Source organism: Argopecten irradians, chromosome 13, assembly GCF_041381155.1.
Source record: "Argopecten irradians isolate NY chromosome 13, Ai_NY, whole genome shotgun sequence".
Classification (NCBI taxonomy): domain Eukaryota; kingdom Metazoa; phylum Mollusca; class Bivalvia; order Pectinida; family Pectinidae; genus Argopecten; species Argopecten irradians.
In genome coordinates this window covers 6,498,006-6,507,765 of record NC_091146.1, presented here as the reverse complement: position 1 = coordinate 6,507,765, position 9,760 = coordinate 6,498,006, and the positions used below count along the sequence as shown (strand labels likewise).

At 44.0% G+C, this 9,760-nt stretch overlaps 1 pseudogene; it reads right to left on the bottom strand.

Moving 5' to 3' along the window:
* Nucleotides 1–2,545: 2,545 nt before the first annotated feature.
* On the bottom strand, nucleotides 2,546–8,763 carry LOC138306516 (uncharacterized; annotated as a pseudogene).
* Between the last annotated feature and the right edge of the window lie 997 nt (nucleotides 8,764–9,760).

The following is a 9,760-nucleotide window of genomic DNA, read 5'->3' as shown; positions in this document are numbered from 1 at the left end:
TAATGCAATGGTAGTATCGTTATAGGGTGGGGATTCAAAATTGTACAAATGATGAGGCTGACTCCCGGGGGGCCTGAGGGGCGGGGTCAAAAGGGGTCAATTTGGCTATTTCCATATAAACGTCTTCTTCTCTGAAACCAAGCATGGTATAGCACCCATAATGCAATGGTAGCATCCTTATAGGGTGGGGATTCAAAATTGTGCAAATGATAGGGCTGACCCCTCCGGGGGCTTGAGGGGCGGGGTCAAAAGGGGTCAATTTGGCTTTTTCCATATAAATGACTTCTTCTCTGCAACTAAGCGTGGTACAGCACCCATAATGCAATGGTAGCATCCTTATAGGTGGGGATTCCAAATTGTGCAAATGATGGAGCTGACCCCCGGGGGCCTGAGGGGCGGGGTCAAAAGGGGCCTATTTGGCTATTTCCATATAAACGACTTCTTCTCTGAAACTAAGCATGGTATAGCAGCCCATAATACAATGGTAGCATCCTTATAGTGTGGGGATTCCAAATTGTACAAATGATAGGGCTGACCTCCCGGGTGCCTGAGGGGCGGGGTCAAAAGGGGCCAATTTGGCTATTTCTATATAAACGACTTCTTCTCTGAAACTAAGCATGGTATAGCACCCATAAGGCAATGGTAGCATCCTTATAGGGTGGGGATTCAAAATTGTGCAAATGATAGGGCTGACCCCTCCGGGGGCTTGAGGGGCGGGGTCAAAAGGGGTCAATTTGGCTTTTTCCATATAAATGACTTCTTCTCTGCAACTAAGCGTGGTACAGCACCCATAATGCAATGGTAGCATCCTTATAGGTGGGGATTCCAAATTGTGCAAATGATGGAGCTGACCCCCGGGGGCCTGAGGGGCGGGGTCAAAAGGGGCCTATTTGGCTATTTCCATATAAACGACTTCTTCTCTGAAACTAAGCATGGTATAGCAGCCATAATACAATGGTAGCATCCTTATAGTGTGGGGATTCCAAATTGTACAAATGATAGGGCTGACCTCCCGGGTGCCTGAGGGGCGGGGTCAAAAGGGGCCAATTTGGCTATTTCTATATGAATGACTTCTTCTCTGAAACTAAGCATGGTATAGCAGCCATAAGGCAATGGTAGCATCCTTATAGTGTGGGGATTCCAAATTGTGCTAATGATAGGGCTGACCCCCCAGGGGCGGGGTTAAAAGGGGTCAATTTTGCTATTTCTATATGAATGACTTCTTCTCTGCAACTAAGCATGGTATAGCACCCATAATGCAATGGTAGCATCCTTATAGGGTGGGGATTGCAAATTGTGCAAATGATAGGGCTGACCCCCGGGGGCCTGAGGGGTGGGGTCAAAAGTGGTCAATTTCCATATAAATGACTTTTTCTCTACAGCTTAACATGGGATTACGCTCATAATGCAATGGTTACATCCTTATAGGGTTTGGATTCAAAATTTTGCAAATGATGGGGCTGACCCCCCGGGGGCCTGAAGGGTGGGGTCAAAAGGGGCTAATTTAGCTACATGTATTTCTGTATAAAGGACTTCTTCTCTGCAACTAAGAATGGAGGAGCACTTATAATGCAATGGTAGCATCCTTATAGGGTTGGGATTTGAAATTGTACAAATGATAGGGCTGACCCCCGGGGCCTTAGACGGCAATAGATGCGAGGTCAAAAAGGTCAATTAGGCTACTACTTTCATATAAATTACTTTGTCTCTGAACCTATGTATTGGATAGCATCATTGTATGGTTGTGATTCAAAATTAAACTTTGGGAGTCAATTTTGCTTATTTTTCTAATTGTCAGAGTCTTGTGCCCCTATTGCATGATCGTAAAAGGCGACTAAATTTAGGATCTTATCTTTTCTCTTCTTCCTAATTGACTTTATCTTTCCTAATGCCTACCTTGGCACCGCCTCACTTTTGGCCTTGAGTTGAGCGTTCGCCCCTGTGAGGAAGGCTCTGGGTTCTGTCCCCTGGCCGAGACACACCAAAGTCTATAAAAGTGGTAGTTTCTGCTCCTGCTTAGCGTTCAGCACACAGGGAGTGGGACGACTGGTTCGCCCGTTGTCAGTATAATGTGACCCGGGTGGGGTCTGCCTGCGATGTTTGCTTGGTGGTCTTCGGCGGGCATGCTTTAAAACAGTGATATAGCACTATAAAAAGGGCAACAGTTCCACTATACAAGAAGACACAACACGAACATACCGCAGTCTCCCAGTACACTCACCTCGCACCTCGCACAACATACACGCAACACACCGCATACATGGGAGGCCGTCCTTACATGACCATAGCTGTTAATAGGACGTTAATAAATAAATCAAAAAAAAAAATTGTGATAATTACTAACAAAAAACCAGGTGAGCGATACAGGCCCTCTGGGCCTCTTGTTTTTCTTATATTCTACTGAACGGGGATATTGGCCTCATGCCAGTAACATCGAGGCAGGATATCTGACCACACTATAGTAGTCGCTGGAATCAAAGCTCTTAGCTTCAAAATATAGCATTTAATTTCTGTTGGGAGTGGTTTACAGGGAACAGAAACCATATTATTTGAACCCAAATAAAGAATCAGATATTGGGGAGGTGCCGACTGCCGTAATAACTGCTCTAGCTGATTCCATTTCATACCGGATGCTCCAAGCCACCATATAGTGACTCCCAAAGGTTGTATCCCAAGGGATGGTCCCCCAGGTCTGTTGCCAGCCCGCACTCCGGCCCATCTCACAATGGAAGACTATCCATACAGGCACACGACGACCTGAATTTCTTTGCAAAAAATTAACACTCAATCTATTGTAATAATGAAAGACGAATGTAGGACCAATAAGCCCCAGATCTCCACCTCCCCCATTTCATGATAGTATCCTCGGGGATATCCCCGAGGATACTATGCTTGGCAGCTTCTGTGGCTGCCCCTATACGAAAACTATGTGATAGATAACGACCTGAACCAAAGGGCCGGTGAGCTTATGTCATGGTGGGATTAAATCGCTACTAGTCATAGAGTTCTGCATGGATTGTAACCAAATTTGGCCAGAAGCATCCTTGGGGGAAGGGGAATAGAACTTGTATAAATTTTGGCCCTGACCCCCCGGGGACATGAGGGGCGAGGCCCAATAGGGGAAATAAAGGTAAACTTATAAATCGCTACTAGTCCTAGAGTTCTGCATGGATTGTAACCAAATTTGGCCACAAACATCCTTGGAGGAAAGGGGAACAGAAATTTTGGTTCTGACTCCCGGGGTATAAATTTTGGTTCTGACCCCCCCCGGGGGCTGGAGGGGCGGGGCCCCAATAGGGGAAATAAAGGTAAATCCTATAAATCGTTACTTGTCCTTGAGTTCTGCATGGATTGTAACCAAATTTGGCCACAAACATCCTTGGGGAAGGGGAACTTGTATAAATTTCGGCTCTGACCCCAAGGGGGCAGGAGGGGTGGGGCCCAATAGGGGAATTAGAGGTAAAATTCAAATTCCTTCAGAAAAGAAACAATTGCACCCAGAACATTACTTGGCATCACAAACCAGGTGAGCGATACAGGACCTCTGGGCCTCTTGTTACTTAATGCTGTGTTTTGCTTGTTTGTTTGTTTGATTAATTAACGTCCTATTAACAGCTATGGTCATGTAAGGACGGCTTCCCATGTATGCGGCCTGTTGCATGTATTTTGTGCGAGGTGCGTGTTTTGGGAGGCTGCGGTATATTCATGTTGATGTGTACTCGCCTACTCGGAGAAAACCGAGAAAGGCTAAAAGGAACACCGTCTTAAACATAACAGCTGCAAAATTAGAGGAGCACACTGATCCAAGGGTTTGTTTTAAAATGGGGGACGTTATTGGAGCACGTGTGTCAAATCTACTCCCACCTCTCCTGGCACCCTTTAGTAACTTGCCTATAATGAAAAAATTGGTAGGATCCTCCAGACCTTTAGTTTTATGTACATAACTAATTGCACTTACATATGTTTTGATAGTGGATGCTGATCGCTGATTCAAGGACAAATAAGCGATAAAAATACATAACTGTTCTACAGGTACCGGCCACATCTCAGGGAGCTTATAAAGATTTAGGTAATTCTCACATTGCTTAAATGCGTTTAAGTAAATAGACCAAGTTCCTTGAGTCATAGAGTTCTCTAACAGCCTACCAACTTCACTGTTTAAATCTGCCAGACATGGGGTGGTATTTGTACAGGCTCGGGATCCGCCTCTTGGGCCAGGAGCCTGAATTTTTCTCACTGTAAGCGAGAGATGGAGTCAGCAATTTACACATCCCAGTATATGTTCAGCTTTCAACAGGATATTTGACTTCAAATAGCTTACGACAATCGTATGGACTAAAATCATAACTGACCTCTTATTCAGAATTGTGACCACAACTTCATTATCTACATGAAACACTACTTATTAGGTCATCCCTATAGTCATCATGCTTCGTCCGTCGTCGTGCGCAGTCCGCCGTCCGTAAACTTTTCACATTTTGAATTTCTTCTCAAGTTCTACCGGTTCGATTTGGCTGAGACTTGCATGAAATGATCCTGGCATGGTCCTGACAAAGTGTTGTTATTTTTCGGGTCGATCCGAAATCTAAGATGGCCGCCATCTTGAAAACACATTTTGAACTTCTTCTCAAGTTCTACCAGTGCGATTTGGCTGAAACTTGCATGAAATGATCCTGACATGGTCCCGACAAAGTGTTCTTATTTTTCGGGTCGATCAAAAATCCAAGATGACCGCCATCTTGAAAACACATTTTGAACTTCTTCTCAAGTTCAACCGGTGCGATTTGGCTGAAACTTGCATGAAATGATCCTGACATGGTCCCGACAAAGTATTCTTATTTTTCAGGTCGATCAAAATCCAAGATGGCCGCCATCTTGAAAACACATTTTGAACTTCTACTCAAGTTCTTCCAGTGCGATTTGGCTGAAACTTGCATGAAATGAATGCCTCCCTTGGCACCGCCTCACTTTTGGCCTTGAGTTGAGCGTTCGCCCCTGTGAGGAAGGCTCTGGGTTCTGTCCCCTGGCCGAGACACACCAAAGTCTATAAAAGTGGTAGTTTCTGCTCCTGCTTAGCGTTCAGCATACAGGGAGTGGGACGACTGGTTCGCCCGTTGTCAGTATAATGTGACCGGGTGGGGTGTGGTGCTTGGTGTCTTCGGCGGCATGCTTCAGTGATATAGCACTATAAAAAGGGCAACAGTTCCACTATACAAGAAGACACAACACGAACATACCACGTTCTCCCAGTACACTCACCTCGCACAACATACACGCAACACACCGCATACATGGGAGGCCGTCCTTACATGACCATAGCTGTTAATAGGACGTTAATAAATCAAACAAACAAACAAAGCATGAAATGATCCTGACATGGTCCCAACAAAGTGTTCTCATTTTTCAGGTCGATCTGAAATCCAAGATGGCTGCCACAGCCGCCATCTTGAAAACACATTTTGAACTTCTTCTCAAGTTCTACCAGTGCGATTTGGCTGAAACTTGCATGAACTGATCCCGACATGGTCCCGACAAAGTATTCTTATTTTTCGGGTCGATCAAAAATCCAAGATGGCCGCCACAGCCGCCATCTTGAAAACACATTTTGAACTTCTTCTCAAGTTCATCTGGTGCGATTTGGCTGAAACTTGCATGAAATATCCTGACATGGTCCCGACAAAGTATTCTTATTTTTCAGGTCGATCAAAATCCAAGATGGCCGCCACAGCCGCCATCTTGAAAACACATTTTGAACTTCTACTCAAGTTCTTCCAGTGCGATTTGGCTGAAACTTGCATGAAATGATCCTGACATGGTCCCAACAATGTGTTCTCATTTTTCGGGTCGATCTGAAATCAAAGACGGCTGCCACAGCCGCCATCTTGAAAACACATTTTGAACCTCTTCTCAAGTTCTACCAGTGCGATTTGGCTGAAACTTGCATGAAATGATCCTGACATGGTCCCGACAAAGTGTTCTTATTTTTCGGGTTGATCCGAAATCCAAGATGGCCGCCACAGCTGCCATCTTGAAAACACATTTTGAACTTCTTCTCAAGTTCTACCGGTTCGATTTGGCTGAAACTTGCATGAAAGGAGCCTGACATGGTCCCAACAAAGTGTTGTTACATCTCGGGTTGATCCCCAATCGAAGATGGCAACCATGACACTATATCTAATTAATTTCCTATATGATTATTGCCAAGGTACTCAGATGACCGTTAAGGCCCATGGGCCTCTTGTTTGTTTGCAAGTTCATTACCCCAAATAGTCAGTGCTACACACACTGGTAGCAATTCTAAAAAGGTTATGTTCCTGAGAATAGGGGTATTGACCCGTTTTTTAGGCCACTGACCGAAGGCCCACTTCCGGTCAAAGTCAATACCAAACCCCTTATCATTCCCACCCGCACTGCCTGTAGAAAACTCTAAAGCGCCATTTATAAAAAGGGCAATAGTTCCACTATACAAGAAGACACAACACGAATATACCGCAGTCTCCCAAAACACGCACCTCGCACAACATACACGCAACACACCGCATACATAGGAGGCCGTCCTTACATGACCATAGCTGTTAATAGGACGTTAAAAAATCAAACAAACAAACTAAAGCGCCATTTGTTGTCCAAAGCTGGTCAAGCATTACTGTCACCCCATTATAACTATCAAGGAAATCAAGCCATGCTCGTAAGTCTGCCTTCATGTTACATGTTACTCTAATCTTGTAATGGGGACGAGTAATTCCCTTAGTGGCATTGATAAGTCTTCTACAGAAAGCACGCCCTGGCCTTATAACGCGACATGCAAAGAGCCAATCAGAGATTGAAGTGTTCTAGTGTAATTTTGCTGGCTGATAAGATTCCGTGGATATTATTTTTTAATTCTGATAATTTATCCGACGGTAGTCTAAGTACCATATTGACTGTGTCAAATTCTATTCCCAAAAATGTTAGCACAGTACATGGGCCCACTGTTTTATTGTCTGCCAGGGGAATGTTGAGCAAATTGCAAAGCTTTTTAAATTCTCCCATAGCCTCGGAACAGTGAGGTGTATTTTTCCCCGCCGAATAAGAAATCATCCAAGTAATGTAGCGACTGCCCCTTGGGTCCTTTTTACGCCCATTCTAGGACAAGCCAAGCCTTGTGGAGAAATACGCAACGTTGGCAGTGGCGGTGTATTGAAAGGACCACTTATCCTACCAGCTAACAATTCCTTTTGTATTTTGGCCCTGGCAATATTTAAATTCGTTTTTATACATTTTAAATTTTTTGCAAAAGATGGACTGCGCGGACCACAATATTGTAGGGGAAAACCCCACCTAAAACCATCTAACAATTCCCTAGCAACGTTATGATGAGGGTAATTCTGCAATAGCTTAGCTAACTGATTAAGATTTATGGGAGATTTTCCTAATGAATACAATAAACCACGCCCTTGGTTGGAATTAGTTCCCCTTTGAGGACTTTGAGGATGTCTACACTGTGTTTGGGGGTGTTGACCTCCACATACTGAACAGGCATGTCTAAATCTACACCTAGCCTCTAAGGCGCAGTGTCCCCTATTAAATTGCCAACATTCTGTATTGGTGCGAAAACTATCGCACTGGCTTTTGTAAGGTCACATATAGGAGCCACAACTTACTATCGATCACTCCCCATGATTAACTTGGATATTTGACTTTCTTTATTCTATATTGTTCATCATCTTGACCCATGAGGAACCCGATCTGTTAGCTGCCAGCCTTATGTTCCTCATGTATTTTAGTAATTCCTGAGCCTTACCTGGTTATTTTTCTAGCAAAATACTCATAAATATCATGAAGGCACTGGTCAGACCTTGATGTTATAGATTGGCCTTGCCTCCAGGTGTATTTGTACAACCAATCTGCCCCTTTGAATACGATATCACCCCCAGCCTGATCCATTTCTCGCATGAGATCTCTAGCGGACTTCAATAATATTCCTAAACCTATGAGTGCCCCCGCCCATATTTGTTTCTTTCAATTTTAAGGGAACGTGTTCTCCTATCCCATCAAAAACGCTAACAACCGGCACCGGGCCTGAAAGGCAGTCCGGGCCCGTTATCCACTCTACTGGCAATTCATTACACTCGCTATTACTCGATCCCGTAGTATTACCCGACTGCCCGGCCTGTGGTTCATTATGTTCCTCCGTTGATGGTCCAGCGATCGGCACTTTGTTTCTCGTAGGCCTACTAGCCCCACGTGGTTCTGTCTGTGCTTCGACGTCGGAATTATCTGACTCATCCGATGGCCCTGCAGGTAGGGCGTTAGAATTGTACCTGTTGCCCCTATTGCATGATCGTAAAAGGCGACTAAATTTAGGCTCTTATCTTCTCTCTTCTTCCTAACTGACTTTATCTTTCCTAATGCCTCCCTTGGCACCGCCTCACTTTTGGCCTTGAGTTGAGCGTTCGCCCCTGTGAGGAAGGCTCTGGGTTCTGTCCCCTGGCCGAGACACACCAAAGTCTATAAAAGTGGTAGTTTCTGCTCCTGCTTAGCGTTCAGCATACAGGGAGTGGGACGACTGGTTCGCCCGTTGTCAGTATAATGTGACCGGGTGGGGTGTTTTGCTTGGTGTCTTCGGCGATATGCTTCAGTGATATAGCACTATAAAAAGGGCAACAGTTCCACTATACAAGAAGACACAACATGAATATACCGCAGCCTCCCAAAACACGCACCTCGCACAACATACACGCAAAACACCGCATACATGGGAGGCCGTCCTTACATGACCATAGCTGTTAATAGGACGTTAATTAATCAAACAAACAAACAAACAAGACTCATCCGACGAAAATCTCTCTGGGGCTCGTCTGGGGCCACGCCTTTCCCGGACGTTTCCGTGACTTCCCCATATCCAAAAAACGTTTGATGGACGAAAGTAAGGACGATTTCGCTGGATTGATGATGGAAAAAAAAGATGCTGCCTTAATAGTATGGCTGTCTGGCTACAAAGGCCGAAAATGAAGATCGTGGGGGTGCTTGTAATAGTACCGATCATGGTCATATAGACGCTTATCATAATTCTTTAAAGCTTACTACTCCGGAAATTTAATTTTTAAAGTTGCACCACAATTGATGTTTGTTTTAAAGGGCGTTTATCATATATGAAACGATAAATGCAGTTATATTGAAATTAGGACTACCATCACACTGAAAAACGGAAAAACCATCAAGCCGAATAATAACCTAAACTGCATATACAAATCTTATATATTGTTTAATTTGTCCAACTTGCAAAGAAAATTATATCGCCCAAACGGGAAATTATCGTGCAGAACGGGTACATGTTCATAAACAACAGATACGCACACCAGACAAGAAAAATTCCGCTCGATGATCATTTATATATATGCGGGAACGGAACGTTTAGAATATTCCCTTTTCAAAAGATGCCTGGTCCCTGCAATATCAAAAGCAAAAGCAAGGAAGACATGATTATAAAACTTTTCGAACCGGCATTAAACCATAAATAGGTGTATGACGCTATAATATGAACAATAGTCTTATTACGCCCCTTGCTATATCATCTTCCGTCTTACTATAGCGACGTGAAGATACAGTTACTATGATATGACGTCATAATACAGTAAGTAGCTAGGACGCCTTGAAGATGCCCAGTAGGGCTTAAAACGTTAGCGGCGAAACACTAATTATATATAATGTCATGAAGGGTTTTTTCTTGAAGAAATATATGATGTAAGTACAAAGAACATTTTTTTGAACATTCTAT